This window comes from Vespula vulgaris, chromosome 9 (assembly GCF_905475345.1).
Source record: "Vespula vulgaris chromosome 9, iyVesVulg1.1, whole genome shotgun sequence".
Lineage (NCBI taxonomy): Eukaryota > Metazoa > Arthropoda > Insecta > Hymenoptera > Vespidae > Vespula > Vespula vulgaris.
Window position 1 is genome coordinate 94,497 of NC_066594.1, and position 14,209 is coordinate 108,705.

Below are 14,209 nucleotides of genomic sequence, written 5' to 3' on the forward strand. Positions count from 1 at the left end.
TAGGTCTTTGATATAATTGTACTTTGGACGGCTAATGCTTCCTTATCGAATGCCTTTTTGTCAAGAGCTAACAAAGTTTCTTTTCAATTTAATCTCGATATCGTTCTTTGTTTCATTCAAATTCTCGATTCGTTTACCCTTTCTTTCTCTCTCTCTCTCTCTCTCTCTCTCTCTCTCTCTCTCTGTATATATATATACATATTATATATAATATATAATACATATATATATCTGTATATATCTGAATCTGTATCAGAAATGAGTAACTCAGGGTTTATAAAAAAAAATTATCATATACGTATTCATGTACGTATCAATGCAATTACAACTTACATTTTGCATCGAAAAATGACAATAGTCGACTCTAATTAGTGAATTTCTTAATCACTGGTATTACATCTTACGTTGATACATTTGTGAAGAGCTTTGTTATCTACGGCCAGTTGAAAGGCATTTTAACTATTAACCGAAGTATTGAAATCTTTTATCAAATTCTTAACGTTAACGACAAACGAGTAGAAGATTGTATTATAGTTTAATTCAGTATCTTCCATTGTATCTTCCAATATAATAATGTAAAGTTTATTAACGAGAAGTAGAATCATATATCTAATTAAAAATAAACAACTAATAGATTTCGTTCCATTACAAAAATATATATACATACATTTATGCGTACACATTAAAAGTATTGCTAATAAAAAATCAATGGAATTATAGAAAACATTTCATTGTAAATTGATGCCGAAAATAACAAATACCCTTCAATAATGTGTAATTTTTTCTTTTTCTATCAAGCATTAATTCCTTTTTTAATCAATATAAGCATTTTTAGTTCATAATGAATTCCAGCAATAACAATATCAGATATTTAATTTTGGCTCATTGCAGAACAAAGGTTGCTCGTTACTGTCTATACAATATAATAAAATCTCAAGCAATACCCAAGAGAAAGACTACTATATACTTTGTGTATGAGTGTGTGGGTGTGTATATTGTGTCTAGTTATGTACATATGTACATATATACATATCTATCTGTTTACAAACGTATGTTTATATAGGATCTTTGAAGTTTCCAACTCGGTGGTTGCGGAAAGACTGATCTCATACGATATTCGACAAAAAGTAAATAACATAAGGTGTATTTAGATACTTCAGCTTATATAGAAACATATAAACATTGTAATAAGATTTGCTTTGTATAAGTCCGCTAGTAAATGCTATAAACATTCTCTTTTTCTTTCAGGGTAATAATATTATATATATATATTTAAATTTTTTTAATTTAATTAGTTAATTAATTATTTTAATAATGATTGATTTTATAACGAATATTTTTAAGGTAATCTTGGCATTGTTTGTACATGTATATTATGTACTAATATGTATACATATATTTATGTTAATGAATAGGTAATATAGAATATTTATATTTAAATAAATATGTATCTTTTTTTAGTTTTAAGTATTATAAAATCATTAGAAAATATTGTCATTAATTATGTTAAAATATCCCTTATCTATACCGTATTGGCTAATAAGTAATATCGGTAAAGTATCTTCCTTTCTTTATATTTAAATAAATAATATCGTGTATTTTCATCGATTGGAAAATTTGTAACTATGTCTACAACTTAATGATAAAACATTTAGATATATCTTGAAGAACAATACTTCACAAAAATAGCGAAAACAGATAATTCAATTGTGATTGATCGTACAAGAAGAATTATTATCAATTGTATCAAAATTTGACTAAATGAAGTTTCGAACATTTCTACTCGTTGTTAATTTTGAAGATCTTTATGGAAAATTCGCATGATTCATACGATTCAACTTTATAATAACGATAGTTATCATCCATAAAATTTAGCTAAGTTTAATACTGCACAAGCCGATTTATATTGATCGTATAACACAGAGGAAAATTATACCGTTGCAATTACCACAAAGTGAAATTCCAAGGAAATGCATTCCTATAGCGGGTTACTGAAACTATAGCACCAAGAAGAACGGGTCCGGGGTCATTGGTGAGCTCTCGTTGCGCCCTCTACGCGCATATTTTTCGTCCAGATCGGACCAATCGTTCGACAGACGTTACGGATGTCGAGTGAGGTTATGGCACTCTTACGGACGTTACGGCGTGTTACGGTCGTTACTGCACCCTTATGGACCTTATGGCTTGTTACGGTTGTTACGGCACCCTTATGGACCTTACGGCTTGTTACGGTCGTTACGGCGATGTTACGGACGTTACGGACGTTGCGGCGTGTTACGGTCGTTACGGTACCCTTATGGACCTTACGGCTTGTTACGGTCGTTACGGCGATGTTACGGACGTTACGGACGTTCGACGGACGTTCGACAGACGTTACGGATGTTCGAATAAGGTTACGGCACTCTTACGGACGTTACAGCGGGTTACGGTCATTACTGCATCCTTACAGACGTTACGGCGTGTTACGGTCGTTACGGCACCCTTATGGACGTTACGGATGGTCGAGTGAGGTTACGACACTCTTACGGACGTTACAGCGGGTTACTGAAACTATAGCACCTAGAAGAACGCGACTGGGGTCATTAGTGAGCTCTCGTTGCGCCCTCTACACGCATATTTTTTTCGTCCAGATCGGACCAATAAAAATAACGAGTGCAGTCTACACACGATTTATATAATTTGGAAATCCTTTAGTACACATAATTTCCATCGATTTCTCCAATTCTCATTCGTATATCGATTATTCTCCCTGCTTTCACCCTCTCCACCTCTCCCTCAATAAACACATGTACACACACGTACATATATGGATATTATATATATATGTTTGTATGTATGTACACTCAATATATCTATATAGTATGAAGTATATGTATTTGAGAAATAACGATACTATTATATAGTATATACATTTATATTATATATAATTATGATATATAATTATAATTATATAATATATATAATTATAACTATATAAGAATATACAGAATGTATTATTACTAGTACTATTACTAGTATTATTATATATATAATAATCCTTTACAAAGATATACGTATAAACAAATCTTACGAATTCTCAAATTCCATTAAATTAAAAAAAAAAAAAGAAAGAAAGAAAGAAAAAGAGAAAACAGGAATGAAAGAAAACAAAACAATAAAAGATAAAAATACATTTAATTCTCATTCAATTGAAAATATTCATCGATATCGATATTCGATACTTATCAATAGTTAATAATGCCTTTAATCTCGTGTTCTAATTGTAGAAATAATTAATTATGATCATCACTGAGGATAATTAACTAATCCGTTATACTAAGTTATCGATAGACAAACTCGCATGTTCATTACGATCGCTGAAAGGAAATTCGAAGTGGCTTTAACCTTAAAGACAATAGCTTTTGTAAGCTTATCTCGACCGTCCTTCGTGTATATTCGAAATAATTTCGGAATATACATATTGCAAAGAGGTATAACGATCCCGTTGAGAATTGGCACGATATAGCTCGCTCTCTGTCTTTCTCGTTCTCTATATCGTTCAACTAATAGGAATTATAAGCGAAATGATTTAAAGCTCGTCGCGATAAAGATAAAACTCCCGATAAAGATTAAACATTCGACAAACTAAAACTTTAATGATTCTCTTTAAAAAAATAAAATTATAAAAATTTCCTTTTTTCTTGTTTTCTTTTACTGTGATTATTTTTTGAAAGATAATTCTTTATTTACACGTACATATTTATCCTTTTGCATTTTATTCTTTATATTATTTTTTATTTATCTTTTCGTATTTTTTTTAATACTGTTCATCTAAAACTTGTATCTTAATATTTTTTTTACTTGAGAAAGCATGTCACGCAATTTATTCTAATAAAAACATAGAAATTCGAAAGTGTTCATAAATTTGGCTTGATTTATTGTTAAATTTTTACAACGACGATGAATCAACAAATTAATTAATCATTAATTCTTAATAATACAATAAAGAAAAAAAAGAAATGATAAAATAAATCGCACATTAATTTCAATGCAACGTTTTGTAGATTAAAAATCTATGAGAGTTATTTCTTTTTTTTTCTCTCGATGGAAAATTTATTAAAAAATTCTCTATTGTTACATGGAACCAACATATCTTTATTACATACATGTATTGTGTATATATGTGTCTATGTCTGAGAATGGCGTTAAATTAAAAGAGAGGGTTGTAAATGGTTTCGGTCGGTGCTCCATCCTGTTATACTTCCTCTATGATGTCAAACCAGAGACAGAAGAGCTCTCACTCTGTGAACCTCGTTTTCCGGGTCAAACGAGGTTAAAGTTATAATAACAATATACGTAGTTCTTGTTCCAATAGTTTTCTCCTCGATCTAACAAATTCGAGTTGAAAAAATTTGTCATAGTCCACGATGATTTCAAACGTTTTAATGATGGTACAATATAGTCTAAGAAATTAAAGATCAATGTGAAATAGAATTATAATTGTTCATAGCGAGTGGGAATAATAAAGTTTATTCTCTCTTTTATAAAACATTTTTTCTGTGTTATCTCAATAAATAAAATATGTGTATAACAATTCACGTTATACGATTTTAAGTATTGTTTAAAAGAAAAGTAGTAATATTAATAATGATACGAATTTACTTTGTTTCTTATTGTATGTATATATATTATTGTGTGTATATATATATATAGAAAACGATCTTCGATTCGTGGCAATATATATATATTTCATTAAATAAAATCTTTACAAAAGTAATTACAATAGTAACGATACAAATTAAATTCGTTTCTCATTGTGTGTGTGTATTTATGTGTGTATGTATATATGTATATGAGAATGATTTTCAATTCGTGTCAATGTATATCTATTTTTTAATAAAATTGAAGTTTAGTAAATAAAATTGTTAAAAAAGTAGAAACAATAGTAACGATGCAAATTAATATCATTTATCCCAATATATACATGTGTGCGTATGTGTGTGTGTGTATACCTATATACTATATAAGTCTTTGTATATATGTAAATAAATCGTAGAGTGCTTGTTCATTCTGGATCTTCTCTTTTATCAACGTAACGCAAAAGTCGCAGTGAAAAGCCAATTTGAATATATATATATATATATATATATATATAGATGATATATGTATATATATATATACTCACGTACATATATATGCGTTTATATATGTATAGATCAGAAATGGAGAATCGTGCCCGACGATTTCGTAGAATCATTTCTCGACGTCGACAACCATAAATCTTCGATTAAATGCATCGTTACTCGTTGTTCCGTCATCTTTGGCGATGATTCAAAAGAGAACTCAGTAGTCGTCGCTTAAAATCAGCAATTAATTATTAATAACATGAGAGTTATTCGTTCATGATTGTTTTATTCTTTTGAGAAAAAGAAAAAGATAAATAAAATATTTTTAAAAAAAGAAAAGAAAAAACAAGAAAGAAAAAGAGAAAATATTAGATTCATTTTGCTTGAAAATACATATTTCCTATCTTCTTTTCTCTCTCTTTTTCTCTCTTTCTCTCTCTCTCTCTCTCTTTCTCTCTCTCTTTTTCTCTTTCTTTATTTGCAATGGGAAGTTCAGTTTACACGACAAGGGGAAGCAAAACGCATCGCTGTTTTTTATGAACCGGATATACCATGCTACGAACATACTCGAGTATCTAGAGAACAGCATGTTGTCGCTATACTGTTGACAGCTCTCGATAAAACTTTTCACGTGATTGCCGGTGAATACATCAATAGAATGTAATGAGTAAAAAGAGAAACACAGAAAACATCAAATTCCAAACGCAAACATTAAATGCATATGCAAATATATATATATATATATATATATATATATATATATATATATATATATATATGTATGAGAGGAGATCCTGGCTATCGGCCTTTTAATTAAATGCCCTGTCATGAGTACCGTTCGATTCCATATTCGTTGAAAACGAACACCCATGTAGGATCCAATGAATGCCGAATTTAACGTTCGAAAATATTCCTCTCGATTGTCATCCAATTTTTATTCTAACGTCGTTTGTGATATAATTTTTGATAAATTTTGTGATCATCGATAATCCAACTAATCGATCGTTATCTAACTCGATAGTGTTCAACTGTACGTTCAAATATTTTTCATAATCTTGTTAAAGGATCAAGATATTGGCAACATATGTGCATTTATAATCACTAAACAACTATATTTTCGTATCTTCGTGATTTATGGATCAATGTCGTTATAAATATTTGTTAACAAGTTTAATGAACAGATTTTAAAGTCGAATTTATTATTTGGTTTAATTCATCATTTTTTATCTTCTTTCTTCGATACTGTTGTATTCTTTTTTTGATTAAATAATAAATGTATTATAGACATATATATATACATATATGTATATACAATACTATATTATACTATATCACAAGCTAGATATACATTACAATGTAAGATTTGGAAGTGTTTGATGAAGGAAAGTCCGGTTCTCTGGTTCTTCCACCATCCGATTGTAGTTGAACTTATGTTCTAAATCTTCGAACTCGTCGGCTGGTGACAATATTAATATTAAACATTACTAATTTTTAACTTTAAATTGTATAGACAAATAAGAGTTACACGAAAACGCAGTAATAAAGTTAATGGTAGAGGTCAGTAGAAAGGCAACAATTTCAGATACGTAAAATTGTAATTTACAAAAATCGGTGAAACGTAGTTGTCATTCCATTTTACGTATCACTTTCATATTTAGATCGAGGTAAAAATGTTTCTTCGTTTTCTATCGGCCCCATAACTTTAGCAATGTCAAACAATCCATTTGTCGATCGTACCGCGCGTTCGAAAGTTGAATTTTCATAGAGTTTTCATAGAGTTTTCATATCTTTAGAAAGGTCATGATTTGTATGTGTTTATATGTTTAAAAGTTATTATGCCTTATAAATAAGGTAGAATAAAGTAGACATATTTTGAAATTTTATTACAAGGTGGATAATAATGCCGCTCCAGCTATTAAAAATATTTGTAATATTTATCGACCGATGCGTTAACAATGGACGTCGTACATAGCTACATCAAACGTTTTCTATATGGAAGGTATGATGTAAGTGGTGCGACTGATGTCGACAAGGAACTAACCATCGATCACAAAACAGTTTTATATCGTTTGAAGAAGGTTGGATATAAAAACGATCCAATGTTTGTGTTTCGCGTGATTAAATCGTGAAGCATTTAATGGATCGTATCTCTGTCAGCGAATCATTACCAACACCTGACGAAACCAAAGCATCCTTGAAACCGCCAATTATGTTCAATAATGTACGGAAAGTATCATGATCGATGGAACCAGAATCGATCGTTGCCACCCGTTCCAACTATTGATCATAATCTCTACTCTATACAATCGGACAATGATTCGCTTTTGCATTGAAATACGAAGAAACCTTTTCCCCTAACTTAACATCTCGATTAGTAATGTCATTGATTAATATCAATCTTTTACGGAAATTGACTCGAATTATTGCGATAATATAGCCAGTAAAGTATATCGTTTAACGAGTGAATGACATTACTGATATGATTATTATATTATCTAAAAATTGAGTTATACGCAATTAACTATTAGCAATTAAAGAATACAATAATAAATATATTTCAATATTCGATATAATAAATTTTACACAAAATTTTAGTCGAACTTTTAATAAATTTGCCTGGAATGTATATTTATGTGTCTTAATACTGAATGGAGAATTAACCTGAGGTATCAGGTTAATTCGTACTTTTAATCAAGATTTTTAAGTTAACGAAATTAATTTGAAATCCTGTGACACACTAAAAATATTCAAATGTTATGAATTGAAGGAATGGGAAATGTCAACTATAATTTCAGTTTACACTTGTAACACCATCACATAGATTTACGGACATCACACGCAGATATCACTGAGAATGAATACAAACCAGGTCGGTAGAATTTCCTGATACGTATTCGTTCGTTTGTTTTTTTCAAACGATATGTCATCTCCGCGTGGCGTAGCCTTATCTTCCTTTCTTCAGAAATCAAACGCAAAAGATTTTTTCTTTTGTTACGCGGAAAATCATTTCGAGTTAGCTTAACCATTGATAAAGCGCGAATTACCTCGTATCCTACGTGTCCTACGAATCGTCTGATACATCACAAACTCGACGTATGACGTTTTAAGTTGGTCGGAGGATTTACTGAACGACTAAACTCTAATATCTACAAATTCGTATAGTCTCGAAATGATCGAAGGGATTAAACAAGATTTTAAAATATCGTCCTTTCCGCAAGAAGCTTTCTATTCCTTTTCTCTCCATATTTGCAAAATTGTTTTTATACAAAAGCACTGCTTTCTTTACGCATAAGTTCAAAGACGCAAACAATCAGATAACGACACCTACAAGCATTTATGGAATTAATCGTCGCTTGTATCAGTACTTTACGGTTTCACGTTAAATATTGATATCAAAAGAATTCATGATATTGTATCGATTACGATTCAAACGAAATATGTGATACTTCTAGAGCAGGAGGTAGGTAATTAAAAAATCAAAAGACGTTCATTCCTTTCACAAAAAAGAAAATAAACCTGATCGTGCGTATCACACGATATCACACGACAAAAGCAAAGTTCTATTTCTATTTTAATTAAAGTTTCTAATTATTAGATGAATATTTTTCAACATTTTTAATCGGTAATTTAAATAAATTAATGGTCATCATTAATAATGAATTATCAATACGTGGTATAAGTGGTAGGTATTAAACCGATTGATACAAAAACTATAAGAATTTTAATTGAAACAATTGTGGGCGTAATAATTTATTATTATTCTAAAAAGGTAGATGAGAATTTACAATAAATCCTGACGCAACACTGACACGACATTTTACTATTTATTATATATTAACCATTTATACCACGTACTGATATTTAACTACAAATACTAATGAAAACATTTATTGAATACTATTAATTTTGATTGTCTCTATACTCTGCTGTATCTCTTTCGCTCTTCCTTTTTCTTCTATGAACTGGAAGAACGAAAACGTAATGAAATAAGTGAAGTTAACGATCCATCTCACTTATTCTCATACTATTTCCGTATACTTTCTCGTATTCGTTTTCTTCTTTCATTTTATTTTTGTTTCACTTCGACCCTTACTCACATGCTGAAGGAGTTTGGTTTAAAACATTTTTTAAATTACGTGTAAGTACTCACATATAAGTGGATACGACAGAAACAAAATTAGCACCTTTAGTTTCGACATTATAAAGTTTGGCTACATTGGATGGTCATACATATGTACATGTAGTTGTATATGTTTGTATGTATTAATATTAATGAATAACTATAACGGACCTGTACCCATAACGTCTATAATACAGATGTAAATATTTAGCAAAAAGTTTAAATTAACCCTTTGCATTCGGCGCTCACTCGGACGTTCGGAGTTTCGAATGATTTACTCATATTTAATTTAGACGAATTTGCAAACGTTGTAGAACATATACTTGTGCAAAAAAATCAGTATTTTGTTCCTTATAATATTCTCGATAATACGATAAGTTTTGAAGGAATTTGTTTATATCATTTACATTGATATCGTTATTTATAAAAATTCCTCGTTTTCTGATCGTTCTGGGGGAACATCCGAGTGCGAAGGGTTAAAGAAAAATTAAAAAATAAATTAAAATAAAAAGAAAAGAAAGAAAAGTTAGAATTGAAAAAGAAGAAAAAGAAATTACTACCAAAAAGAAAAAAACGAAAAAGATTACAAAATAAATTAGAATCAAAAGAAAGATTAAAATCTAAAAGAGGAAAAGAAAATTAAAAAAAAATTAAAATCAGAACAAAGGAAAACAGAAAAGGAATTAAAAGAAAGAGATTAAAGGGAGAAAAAAGACAAAGAAGGAAAAAACAAATAAACATGCATTGGGAAATTGTAACGATCCATTTCATATTTATTCCGAGTGAGTGATATCTGTCTGTAACGGGCGTAAATCTACGCGATGTCGGTGTTATAACTGCAAACTGAAATGTTAGTCGATATTTGCTATTCCTTCAATTATCTACGACATTTGAATATTTTCAATCTGCCACAGAATTTGATCTTAATTTCATTGACTCAAAAATCTTGATTAAAAGCTCGAATTAACCTGATACCTCAGGTTAATTCTCTAATCAGTTTTGCTACACAGAATATCGATAAATCGTTTATTGAAATATATTTATTATTATTATAACATTTAATTAGATATAATTAATTACGTGTATGATAATCTATATGTAATATAATGATCCTATCAGTAATGTCATTCATTCACATTGTTAAGCAAGATAAATACCTTTGACTATATTACTGAAATAATTCGAATTAATTTCCATAAAGGAATGATATCAACCAATGACATTACTAATCAAGATATTAAGTTAGAGGAAAAGGTTTCTTCGTATTTCAATGCAAAAGCAAATCATTTTGCGATTGTTTGGAGAAGAGATTATGATCAATAGTTTGAACGGCGCGACAACGGTTGATTCTCCTTCCATGGATCATGATCCTTTTCATAGATTATCGTACATAATGGCCCGTTTCAAGAGTGCATCGGTTTCGTTAGGTCCTAATAACGATTCGCAGACAGAAATCCATTAAACGCTTCACTATTTGATCATATGGAACATGAACATTGGATATCTTTATATATCCAGCATTCTTCAAATGATGTAGAACTGTTTTGTGACCGATGGTTGGTTCCTAGTCTATGTCTTGCACCACTACATCATATCTTCCGTATTGGAAACGTTTGATGTAACCATGTGCGATGTCCATTTATAACGCATCGATTCTAAATTTTTTCAAGAGTTGGATTGGCATTATTCTTTTCCTCGTAATAAAATTTCAAAATACATCTTCTTTGTTCTATCTCACTTATAAGGCGTGATAACTTTTAAACAAATACACGAATTCGAAAAAACCTCTCGAAAAATATTCCACAAAAACTCAACTTTCAAACGCGCGGCGCTTGATAACCGCTTGATAAAGCGCTTGATAAAAATTGATTGTTGGACATTACTAAAGTTATGAACCCGGAATAATGTCATCAGCCAATATAGGAATACGAAGAAACATTTTTCCCGAATTAACTCGACCTAAATAAGGTAGGGACATATAAAATGGAATGACAATTAGGTTTCACCCATTTTTTTAAATTACAATTATGCGTATCTGACATCGTTGCTTTTCCACCGACTACTCTACTCTTACGGTTATTACTGTGTCTACGCGGGACTATTCCTCGTGCATACAATTCAAGGTTATCATCTATTTCATTTTGTCATTATATATGCTCACTAGCGGAGTTATTATGCGTAGAAGAAAAGAAGCTATATGCGAAACGCGTGATGTGTCAGAGGAATAAAAAAAAAAAGGAGAATCTGAAATAATTAATATCTAGAAAGTAGAGTTGCTTTTATAGCTTTTATATATCTTTCTCTAATAGTTGGAACATTTCTAATAATTGTTCCCCTGGTTCTTTATTCAATATTATATCAATATTATCATTCGTACCTTTCTGAGAAGCATCGATATCACTACAGGAGTTGATGCATCTTTGGCAAGTCTTGCCGTTTCTTTTTGTAAATCCTGAAATAATTCAATTGCGAATATACATTACACCATTGCCATACAAGTGGTTGATTGTGTTCGTCACTTTTGAAAAAGCAAGTTTGTCAAACCTCCGGCAACACCAAACAAGTAACATAGGTATATTAGATTTCCAAAATTTAATGCATAGTTTAAAATACAAATAAATTCGAAAGAAACATATCGATAATTTTTGCAAGCTTAAGTGCTCCAATTGTTACAGAAAGACTTGGTCCTACAAAAGACGATCAACTTTCTTGACATTCATCTGTCGCAGCCTCACAATTTCTTTACACTTCCGGTACGCCACGCGCTTAGCGTATAAACTCTTTTTCTTTTCGATCAAGAACTGTCTGTAATAAAATATAATAACAGAAATTAGGAAGCTTTGTAATTCTCTCACAGAAGTAACTTTTACTTCTATAATAAAAAGAAATTGATAAAGGTTATAGATATATAAAGCATACGATGTGAAATAAAAACTATCTTTCTTTAATACATAGGAAAGTGTTTGGTGAAAGAAAATCTGGCCCATTGGTCCTTGATTGACCAAAATGACCAGTCTTTCTCTTGTGAGAGGCATCTACACAAGCGATTGATGCACCTTTGGCTGTGGCAAGTCTTGTCGTATCTCTTCGTAAATCCTGAAATAATTCAATTGCGAATATATATTACGCCATTGCCGTACAAGCGGTTGATCTTAAACATTTTCAATAGACTTACGGACGGTGTTTCCAGAAGGATTATAGATTGACATGTAAATCCTGCATAGGGTAGACTAGTCGTTTTTGAAGAACCAAGTTTGTCAAACCGTCGGCAACATCTAATATGTAACGTAGGTATATTTGATTTACAAAAGTTAATGAATAGTTTAAAATGGAAATAAATTCGAAGGAAAAATACCGATAATTTTTGGAGGCTTAGATACTCTAATTGTTACAGAAAGACTTGATCCTACAAAAGACGCTCTACTTTCTAGATATTCATCTGTCACAGCATCATCATTTTTTTATTCTTTCGGTGCGTATATACGCTTCGCCTATAGCTTCTTTTTCTTCCTTGTTTAATAACTGTCTGTAACAAAATATAATAACAGATATCAGGAAGACTTTCTTATTCTTCAGAATTATCCCAAATTCTCAGTAGCAACTTTTCCTTTTATAATAAGAAGAAATTAATAGAGGTTATAAATATGTGAAGTAATGTGTAATAATATAAAAATTAACTAACCTTCTTTAATAGATTTGTAAGTGTTGCTTGTTAAAAGAAAGTCCGGTTCTTTGGTTTTTGCACCGTGCGATTCCCCGGAGTTACACTTATCTTCCATATCTTTCAACTTGTCGGCAGATGACAATATTAACATTAAATCGCACTAGTTTCTAATCTTAAATTATATACATAAATAATAGTCGCGAGAAAAAACAATAATAAAATTAACAGTAGAAATCAGTACAAAAGCAACCATCCCAGTTATGTAAGATTATAACTGACAATAATTGTTGAAACCTAGTTCTTCTACCCTTTTGCGTCACATTCCTTATTCAAATGTTTCCTAGCATTCTACCGGCTAATGAATAATGACATCCGATATAATTTTGTTAATGTTAAACAATTAATTTGGCAATAGTGCCGCGCGATTATCGAAAGGCGAGCTTCCATCAAGTATTTCGAGCAAGGTCGAATCGAAGAACGAAGAAGATACATTTGAATATTTTATTACAAGAGAGATAATGATGCCACTCCGGCTCTTAAAGAAATTTCTGACATTTATTGACCAATCCGTTATCAATGGACGTTGCACAAAGCTGTATCAAACGTTTCCAATATAGATGGTATCATGTAAGTGATGCAAATGATGCTGTCAAGGAACCAACTGTACACAAAACAGACATAAATCATTGAAGAAGAATAAAAATCCAATGTTTGTGTGCCGCATGATTAATTAATGAAACATTTAATGGATCATATTTTTATTTGCAAATCGTTACTAAAACGGAACGGAACAGAACTGAAGCATTCTTGAAAGGATCCATGAAGCACAATTCTGGGTGAAATTGATCATGACCTATGGAAGGGGAGATTCAACCGTTGCCGTCCGTTCAAACTATTAATTATGATCTATACTCTAAACAATCGTAAATCGTAACCGCTTTTGCATTAAAATGCAAAATAGGAAAATAAAAAGAAACTTTTTTCCCTGACTTAATATCTTAATCAGTAATGTCGATAATTAATATCACTCTTTTATGAAAATTAACTCTATTTATTACAATGATGTAATTAAATGTATCACGTTTAACGAATGATTAACATTACTAATTTGATTGTTATATCATATAAAAATTATCTTACACCTAATCAACTATATCTGATTAAACAATATAATAGTAATAAGTATATTTCGATATATGATTTAATAAATTTTACTCGAATTTTTAGTCGAATTTCTAACAAATTTACTCGATTCTATATTTTTGTGCCTCGTACTGCTTAGAGAATTAACCTGAAATATTCCGTTAATTCGCATTCTCA

General features: G+C 30.6%; 1 long non-coding RNA gene across 2 annotated transcripts; it reads right to left on the reverse strand.

Moving 5' to 3' along the window:
- Positions 1-12,183: 12,183 nt before the first annotated feature.
- On the reverse strand, positions 12,184-13,045 carry LOC127066018 (uncharacterized). Of its 2 annotated transcripts, none has more exons than XR_007782256.1 (3): positions 12,908-13,045; positions 12,401-12,751; positions 12,184-12,321 (listed from the first exon to the last, which is right to left on the reverse strand). It is a non-coding gene; the product is annotated as an uncharacterized LOC127066018 (long non-coding RNA). The 2 variants fall into 2 exon arrangements; XR_007782255.1 differs by lacking the exon at positions 12,908-13,045 and having other exon boundaries at positions 12,401-12,500; positions 12,581-12,721.
- Between the last annotated feature and the right edge of the window lie 1,164 nt (positions 13,046-14,209).